Here is a 19992-nt window from a genome sequence, read left to right on the forward strand (position 1 = left end):
GAGGGAGTGGCAACGGCGCCGTGACCAGCGCCTCCAGGGTCATATTCACATAGGACGCCATCTCCATCCTCTTCCATGCTGCCCCCTCCCCGTCCATTACCCACTTACGCACCATTGCTGCGTTGGCAGCCCAGTAATACCCACACAGGTTGGGCAGCGCCAGCCCCCCCCTAACCCTGCCGCGCTCCAAAAACACCCTTCTCACCCTCGAGGTCCCGTGTGCCCATACAAACCCCGTGATGCTCCTGTTGACCCTCCTAAAAAAGGCCTTCGGGATAAGGATGGGGAGGCACTGGAACAGGAACAAAAACCTCGGGAGCACCGTCATCTTGACGGACTGCACCCTACCCGCCAGCGACAGCGGTAGCATATCCCACTTTTTAAACTCCTCCTCCATTTGCTCCACCAGCCTTGTGAGGTTAAGCTTGTGCAGGGCTCCCCAGCTCCTAGCCACCTGGACTCCCAGATACCTAAAGCTCCTCCCTGCCTGCTTCAGTGGGAGTCTACCAATCCCCTCCTCCTGATCCGCCGGGTGCACAACGAACAGCTCTCTCTTACCCAGCTTGAGCTTATACCCAGAAAACCCCCCAAATTCGCTGAGAATCCTCATCACCTCCGGCATTCTCCCCACCGGGTTCGCCACATACAGCAACAGGTCGTCCGCATAAAGCGACACTTGATGCTCCTCCCCACCCCGCACCAGGCCCCTCCAGTTCCCCGACTCCCTCAGCGCCATGGCCAGGGGCTCAATTACCAACGCAAAGAGCAAGGGGGACAGGGGACACCCCTGTCTCGTCCCCCGGTGCAGCCGAAAGTACTCTGACCTCCTCCTATTCGTGGCTACACTCGCCATCGGGGCCTCATAGAGCAGCCTCACCCAACGGACAAACCCCTCCCCAAACCCAAACCTTTCCAACACCTCCCACAGATACCCCCACTCAACACTATCAAAGGCCTTCTCCGCGTCTAATGCCACCACTGTCTCTGCCTCCCCTTCCACAGCCGGCATCAGAATGACATTCAGAAGCCTTCGTATGTTGGTATTCAACTGCCTTCCCTTTACAAACCCCGTCTGGTCCTCGTGAATGACCCCCGGCACACAATCCTCTATCCTTGTAGCTAAGATCTTCGTTAACTGCTTGGCGTCTACATTTAGCATCGAGATCGGCCTATATGACCCACACTGCAGGGGGTCCTTGTCCCGCTTAAGGATCAAGGAAATCAGCGCCCGTGACATAGTTGGGGGCAAAGCCCCCCCTCCCTTGCCTCGTTAAAGGTCCGAACCAACAGGAGGCCCAACAGGTCCGCATACATTTTATAAAATTCGGCTGGAAACCCATTCGGCCCCGGCGCCTTCCCCGACTGCATGCTGCCAATCCCAGTGACCAGCTCCTCCAGATCAATCGGCGCTCCAGTCCCTCCACCTGCCCCGCCTCCACCTTCGGAAATCTCAGCTTGTCCAAGAAGCGCCCCATTCCCCCCCCCTCCACCGGGGGTTCAGACCAGTACAATTCCCCATAAAAGTCCCTAAAGACCCCATTAACGTCTACCCCCCTCTGCACCACCTTCCCATCTCTATCCTTCACTCCCCCAATCTTCCTGGCCGCGTCTCGCTTTCGGAGCTGGTGTGCCAGCATCCTACTCGCCTTCTCCCCGTATTCATACACCGCTCCCTGTGCTTTCCTCCACTGAGCTTCCGCCTTTCTGGTGGTCAATAGATCGAACCTGGCCTGAAGGCTACGCCGTTCCCCCAGCAATCCCTCCTCCGGAGCCTCCAAATATCTCCTGTCCACCCTCACCATCTCCCCCACCAATCTCTCCCTCTCTCTCTGTTCTCCCCTCTCCCTATGGGTTCGGATGGAAATCAACTCCCCTCTAATCACCGCCTTCAATGCCTCCCAGACGGTCCCCACTCGGACCTCCCCGTTATCGTTGGCCTCAAGGTACCTCTCGATACACCCCCGAAACCTCCCGCCCACCTCCTCGTTTGCCAGCAGCCCCACCTCCAAGCGCCAGAGCGGGCGCTGGTCCCTCTCCTCCCCCAGCCCGAGGTCCACCCAGTGCGGGGCATGATCCAAAATGGCTATGGCAGAGTATTCAGCATCCTCCACCCTCGAAACCAGCCCCCTGCTCAGGACAAAAAAATCGATCCTGGAATAGGCCTTATGCACGTGGGAGAAAAACGAGTACTCCCTAGCTCTTCGCCTCGCAAACCTCCAGGGATCCACCCCTCCCATCTGATCCATAAACCCCCCTCAACACCTTAGCCGCCGCCGGCCTCCTACCCGTCCGGGACCTGGATCGATCCAATGGGGGATCCAGCACCGTGTTGAAGACCCCCCCATGATCAGGCCCCCCACCTCCAGATCCGTAATGCGGCCCAACATGTGCCGCATAAACCCCGCATCGTCCCAGTTCGGGGCGTAGACATTCACCAGCACCACCCCCTCCCCCTGCAGCTTACCGCTCACCATCACATACCTCCCGCCACTGTCAGCCATCACATTTGATGCCTCAAACTACACCCTCTTTCCCACCAGTATCGCCACCCCCCGATTCTTCGCATCCAGCCCTGAATGAAATACTTGGCCCACCCATCCCTTCCTCAGTCGAACCTGGTCTGCCACCTTCAGGTGCGTCTCCTGGAGCATGGCCACATCCGCCTTCAGCCCCTTCAAATGCGTAAACACCTGGGCCCGCTTGACCGGCCCGTTCAGCCCCCTCACATTCCAAGTTATCAGCCGGATCAGAGGGCTCCCTGCCCCCCTCCCCTGCCGACTAGCCATAACCCATCCCCTGCCCGCCACTGGCCAGCTCCCCCCGCTCGGCCTGTTCCCCACGGCGGCAACTCTCCGCGCCCCCAGCACCCCCTGCATACTCCAGCTCCTTCCTGGCCATTTCAGCAGCAACCCGGTACCCCCCCACCCCCCCAGGCTAGGACCCCTCCTAGCTGCGCCCCCCCTCCATAGCACTCCCGTGAGCCAGCTAACTTTCTGCTGACCCCGGCGACTCCCGCCACACCTCTGACCCCACCCCACGTGGGACTACTCCTCCTCCTCCGTGCCCATCAGCAGGTCCCTCTCCTCCCCCAGCCCGAGGTCCACCCAGTGCGTGATCCAAAATGGCTATGGCAGAGTATTCAGCATCCTTCACCCTCGAAACCAGCCCCCTGCTCAGGACAAAAAAATCGATCCTGGAATGGGCCTTATGCACGTGGGAGAAAAACGAGTACTCCCTGGCTCTTCGCCTCGCAAATCTCCAGGGATCTACTCCTCCCATCTGATCCATAAACCCCCTCAACACCTTAGCCGCCGCCGGCGTCCTACCCGTCTGGGTACCCCCCCCCCCCCACTCTTGCGCGGGAAAATAAAAACAAGCAAAGGCCCGTGCTTCTCAGCCCCGACCCCGCCCCCATCACCCCGCAGCGAGAGAAACAAGAGGAAAGCCCGCGCTTTCGCCCTGCCCAAGCCCGCCTCCTCTAGGGCAGCTCCCATTGCCGGTCCCCACCACCAGCTCCCCGCACTCCCAGTTTACCTCCCTGCCCGAACCCGTCCACCAGACCCATACAAAGACATCGCCCCACCCACCCTGAAGCCAACACACATCCTGCATGAAACAGAGAACCCCCCCTCCAAAAAATAGACACATACATTTACATACAAAACCCCCATCCCTGACCCTCAGTTTGAGTCCAATTTCTCGGCCTACACAAAGGCCCACGCCTCCTCCGGGGACTCGAAATAATGGTGACGGTCCTTGTAGGTGACCCACAGACGCGCCGGCTGCAACATGCCAAACTTCACACTCTGTCTGTGGAGCACCGCCTTCGTCCGGTTGTACCCGGCCCTCCGCTTAGCCACCTCCGTACTCCAGTCCTGGTAGATCCGCACCACCGTGTTCTCCCACTTGCTGCTCCGCTCCTTCTTGGCCCACCGAAGCACGCACTCCCGGTCAACGAACCGGTGGAACCGCACCAGCACCGCCCGCGGCGGCTCATTCAGCTTGGGCCTCCTGGCCAGTATCCTCTGGGACCCCTCCAGCTCCAGGGGCCCCTGGAAGGACCCAGCTCCCATCAACGAGTTCAACAAAACAACCACATAAGCTGCCAGGTCCGACCCCTCCAGCCCCTCTGTGAGGCCCAGGATCTGTAAATCTTTCCGCCTCGACCGGTTCTCCATCTCCTCGAACCACTCCTGCCACTTTTTATGGAGCGCCTCGTGCATCTCCACCTTCCCCGCGAGGGCCGCGGCCTCATCCTCTCTTTCGGAGTCTTGCTGCTACAGCTCCCGGATTGCGGCCCCCTGGGCTCTCTGAGTCTCCAGCAGCTTACCGGTGGTAGTCTTCAACGACTCCAGCAGCTCCACCTTAAGCTCCTGAAAGCAACGCTGAAGAGTCTCCTGCTGCTCCTGCGCCCACTGCCTCCACTCCTCAAGGTCTCCGCCAGCCGCCATTTTGTTTTCCTTCCCCCGCTTTTCCAGAGGCACTGCCACTGCTTTTATGCTCGCCCCACTCCTGGTCCGGACCATAGAACCCTGGGGATCTACTGCCCACGTCGGGAATCGTCGATCAAGCACCGCTGCGGGCCCTAAAAAGATCCCAAAAGTCAGTTTCTAGCGGGAGCTGCCGAACGTGCGGCTTAGCTCCGCATAGCCGCAACCGGAAGTCCCCTCGGCAGCAATTTCTACCATCCGCACATGTGTAACCCTGGAAATCCAGAAGTTGCTGTCCAATTTGCCCATCTCCTCACAGGCTGCATTGCATTACTATCTCGCTGATAGACTTGGCATTGTAATCTTGTATGGGTATGAATTTGTGGTTCTTACCCACAATTTACCCATGCACCACACCAGAAAAAGTTAGGGTTGGCCCAGTCAGGTGTAAGTGAACTCTTAAGTGGGTAATAAATCTTGATTTTTTTTTTGGCCAACCTTGCTAGCACTGAAAATAACGAGTGAAAGTGAAGAGTCTCATTCTTCTGGATTTTAATATTGTTTTTAAAACAAAACTTGAAGTGAAATTAATAAAAACTTTCTATCTGCCTCTATTAATCTCATATTTCTTTTGTATCCTTTATTTCACTGCATATACATGATGTGGCAAAGAAATTACTTCTTAAAATATGTTCATAGGCTATGGACACCATTGGCAACACCATCATTTATTACCCAAAAAGACATTCTGCCCATCCCACAAATGAGTAATGTGGTATATGAATTTCAGTGCTTGTGTGATGCTCGGTATGTAGGCTGTACATCCCAAAGATTGGCGGGTCGTATCAAACAGCATGACCCTTCCGATGTTTGCAATGGGCAAGGCAAGACCATTTTCAACCAGCCTGTACTTGCAAAACTCAAAATACAGTGTCCAACATTAGATGCGATTCTACAATCGGACAACATTTGCTAAATAATCCTCTGTGGAGCAGCACGGTAGCGCAGTGGTTAGCATTGCTGCCTCACGGCACCAAGGTCCCGGGTTCGATCCCGGCTCTGGGTCACTGTCCGTGTGGAGTTTGCACATTCTCCCCATGCTTGCGTGGGTTTCGCCCTCACAGCCCAAAGATGTGTAAGTGGATTGGCCGTGCTAAATTGCTCCTTAATTGGAAAAAAAATGAATTGGGTACTCTAAATTTATATTTTAATAATCCTCTGTATGCTACAATTACACTAACAATCAGTTTTAAAAATGAATTTAGAGTACCCAATTCATTTTTTCCAATTAAGGGGCAATTTAGCATGGCCAATCCATCTACCCTGCACATCTTTGGGTTGTGGGGGCGAAACCCACGCAAACACTGGGAGAATGTGCAAACTCCACACGGACAGTGACCCCGAGCAGGGATCGAACCTGGGACCTCGGCGCCGTGAGGTAAAAGGGCTAACCCACTGCGCAACCGTGCTGCCCTCAACCATTTTAAGGTTGTCAGATGGGCTTGCAGTTTGGCACATTTGCGTGTATTCGACGCTACTTATATTAATATACTAATATATTAATATCTTTCTTTCCAGCAATATTCAAGCAGCATGTTGGGCATTTTTGCTATTTTATCGCTCAATTTACAACTTTATAGACTCCTGGCACTAGGTGGTGTTACTGCCTTGCGTTTCCAGGACACTGACAGAAGTTGCAGATTAATATAACTTCCATGTTTTTAATGTAAAGTATATATTGCATTTTCTGCATTGTACATTATTGTAGATATAAATAGGTTAACTGGTTTTGAAACAGTTTTCTGCTTCAATTTTACTGCAACACCTGATGTAACATTTCTTTTATTTGCCTGCTATTTTCTTGATATTAAATGATGTGCACAACGCTTAATACGTGGATTTGATATTGTACTGACCAATGTAACAGCAAAAATAATTGAAATATGAATACAGCTGATGGCAAGGCTGGCAAAAAAAACTGTGCCTTGAAATCTAAATTTATGGTTTTAGTTTGTGAGACGAGGTACTGGTTATGTTCAATTTAAGATCCAAAGGCCAAGAAAAATCTACATTAAATTCTCAATAGTCTGCCTACTGTGATCATTTTTAGAATGTATTTATTGTGGAATACAAGTACATGTAAAATTGTTTATATGTAAGAATTAGCATTTATACAGCATTTATCACATCTTCATGGTGTCCCAGAGGGTTGTACAATATTGGATTACCTTCAGTGTTCAATTACTGCTTTTCGATTGGTATATATGGCAGGCAGTATGTGCGCAACAAGTGATTGCAAATGATTGGGTAACCAGATAATCTGCTTTTGGCAATGACGGTTGAGGAAGGAATGTTGACCATGACGCTTGGCAAAACTCCCTTCCCCTCTTTAAGTAGTGCCATGTAATCTTTTACATATACCAGTGCACGCCACAAGGCCTCGGTTTAATGTCTCATCCCTGACCATGCAGCACTCTCCACCAATGGTATTTGAAATCCTCTGCAAATCCCCGACCCAATTAGGGGCTAGTACTGGAAATCTAAGGTGGAAATAGTCAAATGGTAGAGAATGCTTGACTGCAATATGGTGAATATCATTTCTGAGATAGATAAGTTGCCCTTTACCCCGAACCTAAATGGTTCGATTTGCATTCTATGTCAATTCATTTTTGTAAATTATTTAGGTCTCCCTGCTGATTATCTATTATCTATTCTGGGGGGAAAAAAGTGCTGGAAATTGCAGGAGCAGCAGCCACATCTTTGACGTCAGTCATGCTGCATCATTGGTCTTCTCCCTGTTAGTTTTGTTTGCTTTCTTGCCATGTTCTCCACATGGGTCTTTCTTCTTCCTGCTCAATCAATCTACTGAACGTCTGACCCCATGCTAGTTCATTATATCTGGCTGTTGGATTACAAGCATAACTTTGTGAATTTTGGAATTTTTAAGCAAATATATACTTTGTGATAAATAGAGAGATTTACAGGGTAATGCTGCACTACAGTGAATATTTCCTCTTTTTAGTGCCAACTGCATGCAGTTATTTTGTTTCCTTTGTGAGCATTTGCTTTCTGATTGTGACAGATTTGAACTTGTATAGCATTGAACGACAGGCACCTTGTATGGAATAGCACTTTGGGCATAGCCTGGGACGATTGTATAGCAGTTTTATCACCAGTTATGGCTGTTTTAAAATAGCAGTGATTTGTGATACATGAATTGTTGAAGAACTGCAAATAAAGCTGTGTCTCATCTCTGATGCTTCATAAATAAAATATATTTGCAAAACCGTATACAAGGCAGATAGTTTTGCAGCCCAGACAGAAGCTGTTTTGCAGAGCTTTTGAATGAGCTGTCCAATTTATCACCACTCCCCCATTACCCTGTAAATTAATCCTGTTCCATTGACATGTTTGTGGGGATTACTTACAGTATGGGCAAAGGATGACCAGGTTGCTGCACCGTAAGTTACTTAACCAGTTGCCAGAGTTTATTGCTCAGGTGTTGCTTGCTTCACAGTCTAAGAGGGACAAGAAGGAAATCTCCCAAGTGCCACTGATGATGTCACCATGTCACTTGTGACATACTGTACAGAGGACATTGGTTATAAAACATAACATCCCTCCCCCTTTACTCCTGCAGTACGGCAGCAAATATTAGCTTAAACTTTTACTCATGGTGAACAGTGATGATTAAACCAAGTATTATTATTACAGTTACATCAGTATGGGAGTCGAGTGGCTTTGGAGGAGGGGTTGTGGTGTGAGGTGTTGTGGAGGGTGAATGCCTCAACTTTCTGTGCGGAGCTGTGGGTAATACAGTTAAAGGTGGTGCACGGAGTGTACATGATGAGGTCAAGGGTGAGCCGGTTGTTTGAACGGGTAGAGGATACTTGCAAACTGTGTGGGAGAGATCCGGCTAATCATGTACATACGTTCAGGTCCTGGCTGAAGTTGGAGACATTTTCGGGGTCGGTTTTCAGCACCAGGTCGGCGATCTTGCAGTTAGATTTGGAGCCCAGTCCCCTGAGGGTCATATTTAGGGTGTAGGACTTGCCGGGGCTGCTTGGCGAGAGGGGGCACAGACGGTTTAGCCTTCGTCTCGCTGCGCTCACAAGTGGGTCCTGTTGGGGTGGAGGTCAGCCTCTCCGCCCAGTGCCTCAGTATGGCTTGGGAACCTGATGGAGCTCCTGTATTTGGAGAAGGTAAAGTTTACCGTGAGGGAGTTGATTGAAGCATTCCACAAGAGATGGTGTCTGTTTATTCTTCACTTTAAATATTTGGTTACTGTCAGCTGCTAGGGGGAGGGGAGTGTTAGGGATGGGGGGCTATTCTTTGAGTTATTGGGGTGTTGGTTGGTAGAGTGGAGGGGGGGGGGGGGTTCTGTTATTTTGCATTGTTTTGTCTTGTGTATAACATGCTAAAATGTTAAAAACTGAATAATATATATTTTTAAAATGTCAGCCGGTATGAGCAAATGAATTTTGATTCTTCATCGAACTACTCTGCTTCGTACCGTCAATTAAAGTTCCCTTCTTTGGTATGGCTTGAATTCCGGATTCCTCCTCTGTTTATCCAGTGATACACCTTTTACTCATCATGTCCATGGCATTCCCCATCCCCGTATCTGACCTTGGTACGGTTTGTCCTCAAACTCGCCATGCTTAGTCTTCAAATGCCTTTGAAGCTTTGAGGGTTTTAATCTTTCATTTGCCAGTACTTCTCTGCATATAACACATTTAGGCATTTCCTCCTTATTTGCACTGCCACAATTAATAAACCCATACCTCAAGAAAATTTCATTATACTGCTTTGATTCTGATTTCAGCTTCTTAATGAATTGTTCACCCTTCTTAATGGGTTGTTCATCAGAGGCCCTGGAGCTCACACCAGCACTGCTGGCATGTGCAAAATGGAGGAATCTCCCTTGTGTCATTGAACACGTTGAATACCGTTGAGGTCACTAAAAATTTGGTCCATGGACTTTTGGAATAGGGTTAGTGCAAAATTTATTACCAAATGGTACCTGAAGCGGTTATTACTGTTGCTTCACAGCGCTAGGGACTCAGGATCGATTCCCGGCTTGGATCACTGTCTGTGCAGAGTCTACACATTCTCTCCGTGTTTATGTGGGGTTGCACCGATTTCTCCGGTTTCCTCCCACAAGCCCAGAAAGACGTGCTTGTTAGGTGAATTAGATATTCTGAATTCTCCGTCCGTGTACCCGAACAGGCACCGTAGGGGATTTTCACAGATACTTCATTGCAGTGTTAATGTGCGCCTACTTGTGGCATGATTAAAGATTATTATTATTATTACAATAGTTAGAAGAGATTTGATTCAGCTGCTACCTTCATTTGTAGGTATGCTTGGGACAAATCTGTCTTATTAAACTCTTGTCCACCCGACAACCTAGCAAATAGGTCTTCTATTATGGTAAGGGATACTGGTTAGCACACAACCATGGGTTCATTGTCATTTTAAAGTTACCACAGATTCTTACTGAGCCACCTGGTTTGATAACTGGGACAATTGGGGTTGCCCAATTGCTCGCCGTCACACTTCCAATCACTCCATCGCTGATCAATTTGTCAAGTTCTGCTTCACCTTTGGTTTTCTCGCATATGCTACAGATCTTGCCTTTAAGCATTTTAGAGGTTTATCGTAAGTCATGCCTCAACACCAGTCATTTCCCCAAAAGTGTTTTCAAACATCTTCTTGTACTTTCCTAAGAGTTTCTGTAATATTTCACTTTTCGCTGTACCTCGGTACACGTGACAATAAACAAATCCAAATATATTCTTTCCAACAGCCAGTTGGCTTGTCGCATGCCAATTTATTTTGATTTTGTTCAACCATGCTCTTCTGAAGAGTGCAGGAAAATTTCCTTTTACCATATGTAATAATTTTTTCGACTGATCATTCACATCAACTTGCATCAAGATATAACCCCTTACTGGAATCGCCTCTTCTCAAGTTCTCAAGATTATACAGTTTTAATGGTACATTCTTGAGCTTTTATTGATAGTTTTCAGAGATCATAGATGCAGTGGCGCCCATATCTACTTCCATTTTAATTTTGTTCCCATTTAATTTCAGATAGAATCATAGAATTTACAGTGCAGAAGGAGGCCATTCAGCCCATCGAGTCTGCACTGCCCCTTGGAAAGAGAACCCCACTTAAGCCCCACGTCTCCACCCTGTCCCTTTTATCTCCGTAACCCAGTAAACCTACCTAACCTAACCTTTCTTTTAGACACTAGGGGCAATTTAGAATGGCCAATCCACCTAACCTGCACATCTTTGGACTGTGGGAGGAAACTGGAGCACCTGGAGGAAACCCACGCACACACTGGGAGAACGTGCAGACTCCGCACAGAGTTACCCAAGCCGTGAATCGAACCTGGGACCCTGGAGCTGTGAAAGAATTGTGCTAACCACTGTGCTATCATGCTGCCCGGAGATAGATTCAAAATCTCTATGTATCATTTTGCACCAATAATACACAGAGTTTTAGTTCTTTGATCCTCTGCAGACATTGTGTGTTCCTGAGACTTACCAGTGCCTTTGGTGATACTGTTGACTCTTTTGTGGATTTAGGTGCATTTTTGCTTCTTCCCGTCTTTGAGGTTTGAGACTTTTGTCTGGTTAAGCACGCCGTTGTTATTTGACCTTTCTTGCCACAATTATGACATTTACTATCTCGACACCAACATTCCGGTGGAGAACGTCCCACCTGGGCACTTCTAAGGCATGCTTGCATGTTGAGAGATCTTCTTTTCTCAGAATTCATCTTGTTTATCTTGGCGCCAGCTCCAATTTGGGGAGCTTCTTTTGCTGCCAATTCCATAAACATTGCCATTTCAACTGCAAGATAGAGTGTCAGAGAGCTTTCTATTGGCAGTCATCAAACATAGAACATACAGTGCATAAGGAGGCCATTCGGCCCATCGAGTCTGCACCGACCCACTTAAGCCCTCATTTCCACCCTATCCCCCTAACCCTTTTTGGACATTAAGGGCAATTTAGCATAGCCAATCCACCTAACCTGCACGTCTTTGGATTGTGAGAGGAAACCGGAGCACCCGGAGGAAACCCACGTAGACATGGGGAGAACGTGAGACTCCACACAGTGACCCAGCGGGGAATAGAAACTGGGACCCTGGAGCTGTGAAGCCACAGTGCTAACCACTATGCTACCGTGCTGCCCAGTCTTCTCTGATTGTCTCATTTCTCAGTCCATACGCAAGTCTGGCTCGCAGCATGTCCAAACTCTCAATGTTTGGCTCCATAGTACAACTACAAATTGTGGAACATTGCCATCCTCGTTTAAAAAAAAAAAAAATTTTAATTCAAATTTTCACATTTTCACAAAAAAGAAAACAATAACAGAAAATTCTAAGAACAAAAAAAAACAGAACCCCACCCCCGCCGTAAATACAAAAGAGAGACAATAAATTAACGCCCGTCATTGGCAAAAATCCGATATTCAACCCAAAACAAAAACAAAGAGACAACCCCCCCCCCCCCCCGGTTGCTGCTGCTGCTGACCTTTTGTTTTTACCGTTCTGCCAGGAGATCTAGGAATGGTTGCCATCTCCTGAAAAACCCCTGCACTGACCCCCTCAGGGCAAATTTCACCCTCCAATTTAATAAACCCCGCCATATCGTTGACCCAGGCCTCCATGCTTGGGGGCCTCGCATCCTTCCACTGAAGAAGAATCCTTCCGCCGGGCTACTAGGGATGTAAAGGCCAGAACACCGGCCTCTTTCGCCTCCTGCACTCCCGGCTCCGCTGCAACCCCAAATATTGCGAGTCCCCAGCCTGGATTGACCCTGGATCCTACCACCCTCGATACCGTCCTTGCTACACCCTTCCAAAATTCCCCCAGCGCTGGGCATGCCCAGAACATGTGGACATGGTTTGCTGGGCTCCCTGACCACCTAATACACCTGTCCTCGGTCCCAAAAAACTGGCTCATCCTTGTCCCGGTCATATGAGCCCTATGCAGTACCTTAAACTGTATGAGGCTAAGCCTCGCACACGAAGAGGAGGAGTTCACCCTTTCTAGGGCATCCGCCCACGTCCCCTCCTCAATCTCCTCACCCAGCTCCTCCTTCCATTTATCTTTCAGCTCCTCCACCGAGGCCTTGTCTACCTCCTGAATCACCTGGGACACTTCCGAGATCCTCCCCTCTCCAACCCATACCCACGAGAGCACCCTGTCCTGGACCCCACGTGGCGGCAGCAGGGGGAACCCCGCCACCTTCCGCTTGACAAACGCCCTTACTTGCATGTACCTAAAGGTGTTCCCTGTGGGGAGCCTGAACCTCTCTTCCAGCTCACCCAGGCTCGCAAACTTCCCGTCTATGAACAGGTCCCACAGCCTCCTGACACCTGCCCTGTGCCAACTCAGGAACCCGCCATCAATTCTCCCCGGAATAAACCGGTGGTTCCCATGTATCGGGGACCCCATCGAGGCCCCCACCTCCCCCCTGTGCCGCCTCCATTGTCCCCAAATCCTGAGGGTAGCTGCCACCACCGGGCTCGTGGTATACCTCGTTGGAGGGAGCGGCAGCGGCGCCGTTACCAGCGCTTCCAGGCTCGTACCAAAAACAGGATGCCATCTCCAGCCTCTTCCATGCCGCCCCCTCCCCGTCCATTACCCACTTATGCACCATCGCTGCGTTGGCAGCCCAATAATACCCACAGAGGTTGGGCAACGCCAGCCCCCCCCTTCGGGATAAGGTTGGGGAGGCACTGGAACAAGAACAGAAACCTCGGGAGCACCGTCATCTTGACTGACTGCACCCTACCCGCCAAAGACAGCGGCAGCATGTCCCACCTCTTAAACTCCTCCTCCATTTGCTCCACCAGCCTTGTGAGGTTTAGCTTATGCAAGGCCCCCCAGCTCCTGGCCACCTGAAGCTCCTCTCTGTCCTTTTCAGTGGGAGCCTCCCAATCCCCCCCTCCTGGTCCCCCGGGTGTACCACAAACAACTCGCTTTTCCCAAAGTTAAGCTTATACCCTGAGGAATCCCCAAATTCCCGGAGAATCCCCATCACCACCGGCATTCCCCCCACCGGGTCCGCCACATACAACAATGGGTCATCCGCATAGAGCGACACTCGGTGCTCCTCCCCACGACGGACCAGCCCCCTCCAATCCCCCGACTCCCTCAGCACCATAGCCAGGGTTTCAATTGCCAGCGCAAAAGGTAGGGGGGAACAAGGGACACCCCTGCCTCGTCCCTCGGTATAGTCGAAAATACTCCAACCTCCTCTTATTCATGGCCACACTCGCCATCGGGGCTTCATACAACAGCCTCGCCCAACTGACAAACCCCTCCCCAAACTTGAACCTTTCCAGCACCTCCCACAAGTACCCCCACTCGACCCTATCAAAGGCCTTCTCTGCATCTAGCGCCACCACTATCTCTGCCTCCCCTTCCACCACCGGCATCATAATAACGTTCAAGAGCCTCTGTATATTAGTGTTCAGCTGCCTCCCCTTCACAAACCCCGTTTGATCCTCGTGGATAACCTCTGGCACACAATCTTCTATCCTCGTGGCTAAGATCTTTGCCAACAACTTGGCGTCCACATTCAGGAGTGAGATCGGCCTGTATGACCCACACTGCAGGGGATCCTTGTCTCGCTTAAGGATCAAGGAGATCAACGCCCGAGACATCGTCGGGGCAAAGCCGCCCCATCCCTTGCCTCGTTGAAGGTCCTAACCAACAGGGGGCCCAGCAGGTCTGCATACGCCTTGTAAAATTCAACCGGGAACCCATCCGGCCCCGGCGCCTTGCCCGACTGCATGTTCCGTATCCCTTTAACCAGCTCCTCAAGCTCAACTGGGGCCCCCCAGACCCTCCACCCGTCCCTCCTCCACCCTCGGGAATCTCAGCCGGTCCAAAAAGCGCCCCATCCCCCCCTCCTCCGCCGGAGGTTCGGACCGATAGTCTCTCATAAAAGTCCCTGAAGACCCCATTAATGTCTACCCCCCTCCGCACCACATTTCTTCCCCGGTCCTTAAGTCCACCAATCTCCCTGGCCGCATCCCGCTTATGGAGCTGGTGTGCCAGCATGCTACTCGCCTTCTCCCCATACTAGTACACCGTACCCTGAGCCTTTCTCCATTGAGCCTCCGCCTTTCTGGTGGTCAACAAGTCGAATTCAGCCTGAAGGCTGCGCCGCTCCCTCAGGAATCCCTCCTCCTGGCCCTCCGCGGACCTCCTGTCCACCCTCCCCATCTCCCCCATCAATCTCTCCCTTTCTCTCTGCTCCCCTCTCTCCCTGTGGGCCCGAATGGAGATTAACTCCCCCCGAACCACCGCCTTCAGCACCTCCCAGACCGTCCGCACTCGGACCTCCCCATTATCGTTGGCGTCTAGATACATCTCGATACATCCTCGAACCCGCCCCCTCACCACCTCGTCCGCCAGCAGCCCCACCTCCAAGCACCACAATGGGCGTTGGTCCCTCTCCTCCCCCAGCTCGAGGTCCACCCAATGCGGGGCATGGTCAGAAATGGCTATCGCCGAGTACTCAGCGTCTACTCCCCCGCAATCAGCGCCTTACTCAAAACAAAGAAGTCGATCCGGGAGTAGGCCTTATGCACATGGGAGAAGTATGAAAATTCCCTGGCCCTTGGCCTTGCGAACCTCCATAGATCCACCCCTCCCATCTGGTCCATAAACCCCCTCAGCACCTTAGCCGCTGCAGGCCTCCTATCCGTCCTGGAACTGGATTGATCCAGTGGCGGATCCAGCACCTTCTTGAAATCCCCCCCCATTATCAGGCTCCCCACCTCCAAATCTGGAATCTGGCCCAACATGCGCTGCATGAAACCCGCATCATCCCAATTCGGGGCGTATACATTGACCAGCACCACCCACTCCCCTTGCAGCTTGCCGCTCACCATCACGTACCTCCCGCCGCTGTCTGCCACCACACTCGACGCCTCAAACGACACCCTCTTCCCCACCAGGATCACCACCCCCCGGTTTTTTGCATCCAGCCCGAATGAAACACTTGGCCCACCCACCCCTTCCTCAACCTAACCTTATCCGCCACCTTCAGGTGCGTCTCCTGAAGCATAGCCACGTCCGCCTTCAGCCCCCTCAGGTGCGTGAACACGCGGGACTGCTTGACCGGCCCATTCAGTCCCCTCACATTCCAGGTGATCAGCCAAATCGGAGGGCCACCTGCCCCCCTCCCCCGTCGACTAGCCATCACCCTTCCGTAATCCGCCACCCCCGCTCAGCCCGTTCCCCGCAGCGACAGACCCCCATCCTGATCCCCTCTGCACGCTCCAGCTCCTTTTTGGCCATTCCAGTATATTGGCAACCCGGTATCCCCCCCCCCCCCCCCCCCCCCCGAAGTGGTTTGGGCGAGAAGTGTTTTTCAAGGCTCTTTGATAATTCCGTGTTAATTATTGTACCAAGCTTTGCAGGATAGACAATCCTTTGTAATGGGGTGAAGATTTTCTGTCGTATCACACTCAAGAAAGTTGTTACTTTAATTTAATCCAGTATCCTGCTTGTAGCAAGGTAGTACTGGAATCTCTCGTTATAGGAACTCCATGATTCTGGATTCTCATCACAGAATCACAAAATAATGCAGTGCAGAAGAGGCCTATTGAGTCTGCACTGACGCATGAAAGACTTCTGATTTGCCTACCTAATCCCATTTGCCACCAATTGGCCCATAGTCTTGAATATTATGTTGGCACAGTAGCACAGTGATTTGCACTGTTCTTTTACAGCTCCAGGATTGCAGGTTCGATTCCCGGCTTTGTTTACTGACTGTGTGGAGTCTGCACATTTTCCCTGTGTATGCGTGGGTTTCCTCTGGGTGCTCCGGTTTCGTCCCACAGTCCAAAGATAATAATAATCACTTAATGTCACAAGTAGGCTTCAATGAAGTTGCTGTGAAACGCCCTGAGTCGCCACATTCCGGCGATGTGCAGGTTAGGTGGATTGGCCATGCTAAATTGCCCTTAGTGTCCAAAAAGGTGAGGTGGAATTACTGGGTTATGGGGATAGGGTGGAGTTATGTGCTCTTTCAAAGGGCTATTTCAGACGTGATGGGCTGAATGGCCCCCTTCTGCATTGTAAATTCTAAAAAAAAGAAAGTGCTCACCCAAGTACTTTTTAAAGGATCAGAGGCACCCACCTCTACCACCCTCCCAGGCAGTGCATTCCAGACTGTCACCACCCTGTAGGTAAAAAAAGGTTTTCCGAATCGAATGGTTCTATAGCGCCATCTTTTCCCAACATCGTAGTTATCAGTTCTTAAGTTGTAGTACTTTAACTTTTCCTCCACTCTAATTTCTTTCTCTTCCAGTTTGTTTCTGTTATTTATTTTTTGTTTCTTTAACATGTAATTTTATTGGTTGGACCATGGCTTTAAGAAACTTTTTGTTTTTTTGCTAGCACCAATCGCTTTTAAAAATCAGAAGATTTCAGCTGTAATTTTGATTAATCTTGATTAAAAATCATATTATTTTTCCTTCTTGGGTTGTTACTTCCCAATAAATAAATGTCTCCATATTTTTCCTCTATTGTCAATTATTTTAAATCTATAAACTTTGCTTCCTAACCCACTTCAAGAAATTCTAGAGAACAAGAGCATAGTGGCCAAAGGACAGAGGAATAATTTTATGTCAGAGGGCTGGGAGCAGGTTACAGAGATAGGAGACAGTTTGACAATTGAATCTTTTTCAGTGTGCAAAGTTAGCAGATGTGATTGTGGTACTTTTGTGTGCGTGTGTGATGACCGAGACCTCAGCATTCTAGATTAATTGTAAATAGTAGAGATTGGGGGTCTATTGTTGGGCCGTTGCGGAGGGCAAATTTAAAGTGACAAACAACGGTTAGAATTGCAGCAGTACAAGGGGGAGAGATCCAGGGCGGAGGTGAGCAATGTTAGAAAATATGGTAAAATGTTTGTCTTTAAAACCGATTCAGTCTTTTCATCATTCAAATATAGAGCTTTTACAAAACAAGAATCAGTCCAGAGAAGACGATTCTTAAAGTCTGAACATCATCTATTTTGCATGTTATTGTATTAGTAATGATTTTTTCCTGCCATCGCTTTCAAAAGTATCAAACCCAGGATTTTAACACTTTTAGAATACTCAAAATCCTTCGATTCCCTATCTTCATTTTATTTTTCACTCCTCCCATGAAGCTAATGACTCAGGCAGGGGGTATAGTTCAACATCTGTTTGTAGCCTTTCGGTCATTCTTCATCCTTAAATCTGGATAACAACATCAGAAATGTAGTTAACCATGGAGTGCATCTCAGTTGAGCCTAACGAGACACTTCCCACAGGCACATTGTTCAATAGGTAGTTCACTAGAGTCTATAGGAAGAGGTTGCCCTTGGAAATTATGTGTTCCCTCGTTATATTCTAACCAGTGTTTGGCTAAGATCAGTTGGTTCAACACAGAGCAGAGACCAAACCTGAAGTGTACCAAACCGGTACACATGTGTGTACCGCGCAATACCAACTGGACAGTGCACTTTCCACTAAGTTATTGAGAGAAAATACTTGGTGTTTTTTTATTGTGGGTCTAGTCTCGGTATAAGCTTGTGCTTCTGCACTTTCCAAGTGAAAAACAATAATGCTCACTTTACTTTTTTGAAGTTCATTTGATTTAAATAATCCCAGACATCCCATTTGAAGAAATGTATTGTTTTAAGGATCTTTTAGAAATATTCAACAAGTCTGACTCTTCCCTCTCAATGCACCAAACAATTCTGTTTTCCCTAGGTTTTGTGTGTGTGATTTTTCTGTTTCAATTAAGTATGAGGTACAGTCAAGCCAGAAATGGACAGTGGAACTATAGTAGGTAACATGATCCTGAGGGAGTAGAATGGACATCACAATAATCATCGGGCCAGCCAAGCAGAATCAGCACTGAAAGGAAAAGTTATATAAACCAGCTGAATGAGCCAGGAGAAGCATCATGAAGATTCAGTTAGCTTTATTCACATATATATGCATGCAGCAACGCATAACACTCTGTATAGTCTGGAGTTATTGATTTTTCAACTTCTGCTTCTCCATTTCCAAGAGTAAGAGAATATAATTTTGCCAGGTATTATTGCATTTTAAAAGAAGGTTGTCAAAGCTGGATAGGTAAAATTATTGTGCAATTCAAATTTACAGTTATGAGCTGATTATTTATGAAGGCAAGCTTTGCATATCTACATGTAAAGTTTTAATGAGAACACGACACTCCTAATAGTTGCTATTCTGGTCTAAGTTATATGACGGTTCTATATTTCCCTCTGCAAAATTTGAGAAGAAATATTTTTTATGCCCACAAGCATAACATGGTATGTTGAGATAACAGACTAGTGCTTTCTGTACTAAATTGGGTTATATAACTTGAAAATGTGTGGTAATTATTTTGTAATGAGTGTGGTCAACTGAATTGTGAATACAGAATTTTGTTAATGATCTAACCAGGTCATGTATAATGGCTATTTTATAGATTTAAATGTGTGGTGGGGTAAAGGCGAATGTGTGCCTTTTGAAGTAAATTCATTTCGCTCAAAAATATTTCTGAAGCAGTTAACTACAATACAAGTTTGTACAGTGCACTTGTGGTTTTCTGGTTATTTGTAGGAATGCAAATAGTGCAAGATATTAAATAGCATTGCCTGGCAAGAGTTTTATTGTCTGCCAGTGAAGCAGGACTCTGTATTAGGGATCAAACACAAATATTTTTAAATGGCTAAGATATTGTTTAAACAGACTGATATACAACGTACTCCTTGGCAAAAAAGTGCATTAAGAATCATTATCCGTGCAAGTTAATTTTTAAATAAATTTGTACAACAAAGAACCTACTTACAAAATAGCAGTATACATGCCTACAGCTTCATCTTCACTGATCAGCTTTCTTCAACACACGGAATGCAGATTTCAAAACGGAGTCTGAAGGTAGAAGGCTAAGCACAGGGGTATTGCTGTATCCCATCTGTTATCCTTTGCCCCACCTTACAAATGCAAAATCCATATATTAGCAGATTCTTCTTCTTACAGATGAAATCCTTCTTTGTGAACCCTTGGACCCTTTTCTTTCATCTTTGCTGTTCACAGTGTTGGTTCAGACTTTTCATCAGATTCTGCATGAGGTAACAACCGTGACAGCTATATTAAAAAATTAAAAGCTGTCACTTGTATTCACACCATAAGGTCAGAACAATTGACCCAAAATAATTCAAAGGTTCACAATGACCTTTTTAAAGATGCAACCATTGCAGCAGCTCCTGTGCCGCGTTTCCAGTCCCTGTTTGCTCTGTTGGTTACCATTGTCTTTAGCAATTACAGTCTGCTGCTCATCAGCACAACATATCAAACCACAGGGCTTTGCTGGAAGTTTACAGCTTTGCATTTTCAGTTTGAATAGGCAGAACAGGATGGAGATGTATGTGCATCATGTTCACTATTGCAGCTTCTATCAAGTACATTTGTATAACATCGGACATGTGAAAAGATGAAAAGAAATCTTAAAGGGCAAGATGTCTCATAATCGCTCGGGAC

The 19992-nt window shown here is 48.6% G+C and overlaps 2 protein-coding genes across 4 annotated transcripts in view; one reads left to right on the forward strand and one right to left on the reverse strand.

The window, feature by feature from the left end:
* The window catches only part of chrm5b (cholinergic receptor, muscarinic 5b), a 65173-nt gene extending 45211 nt beyond the window's left edge, over positions 1–19962 (reverse strand). For 2 of the 3 annotated variants that reach the window (XM_038785741.1, XM_038785743.1), the window contains exon 1: positions 19301–19962. The gene's annotated coding sequence lies outside the window, so the exon portion shown is untranslated. Of the gene's footprint in view, positions 1–10986; positions 11295–19300 lie in introns of all 3 variants that reach the window. The other variant, XM_038785748.1, reaches the window with a different exon arrangement.
* Positions 1–19992, forward strand: part of aven (apoptosis, caspase activation inhibitor) — a 135835-nt gene that overhangs the window by 40842 nt on the left and 75001 nt on the right. The gene's annotated exons all lie outside the window — the stretch shown is intronic.

Source organism: Scyliorhinus canicula, chromosome 2 (genome assembly GCF_902713615.1).
Source record: "Scyliorhinus canicula chromosome 2, sScyCan1.1, whole genome shotgun sequence".
NCBI lineage: Eukaryota > Metazoa > Chordata > Chondrichthyes > Carcharhiniformes > Scyliorhinidae > Scyliorhinus > Scyliorhinus canicula.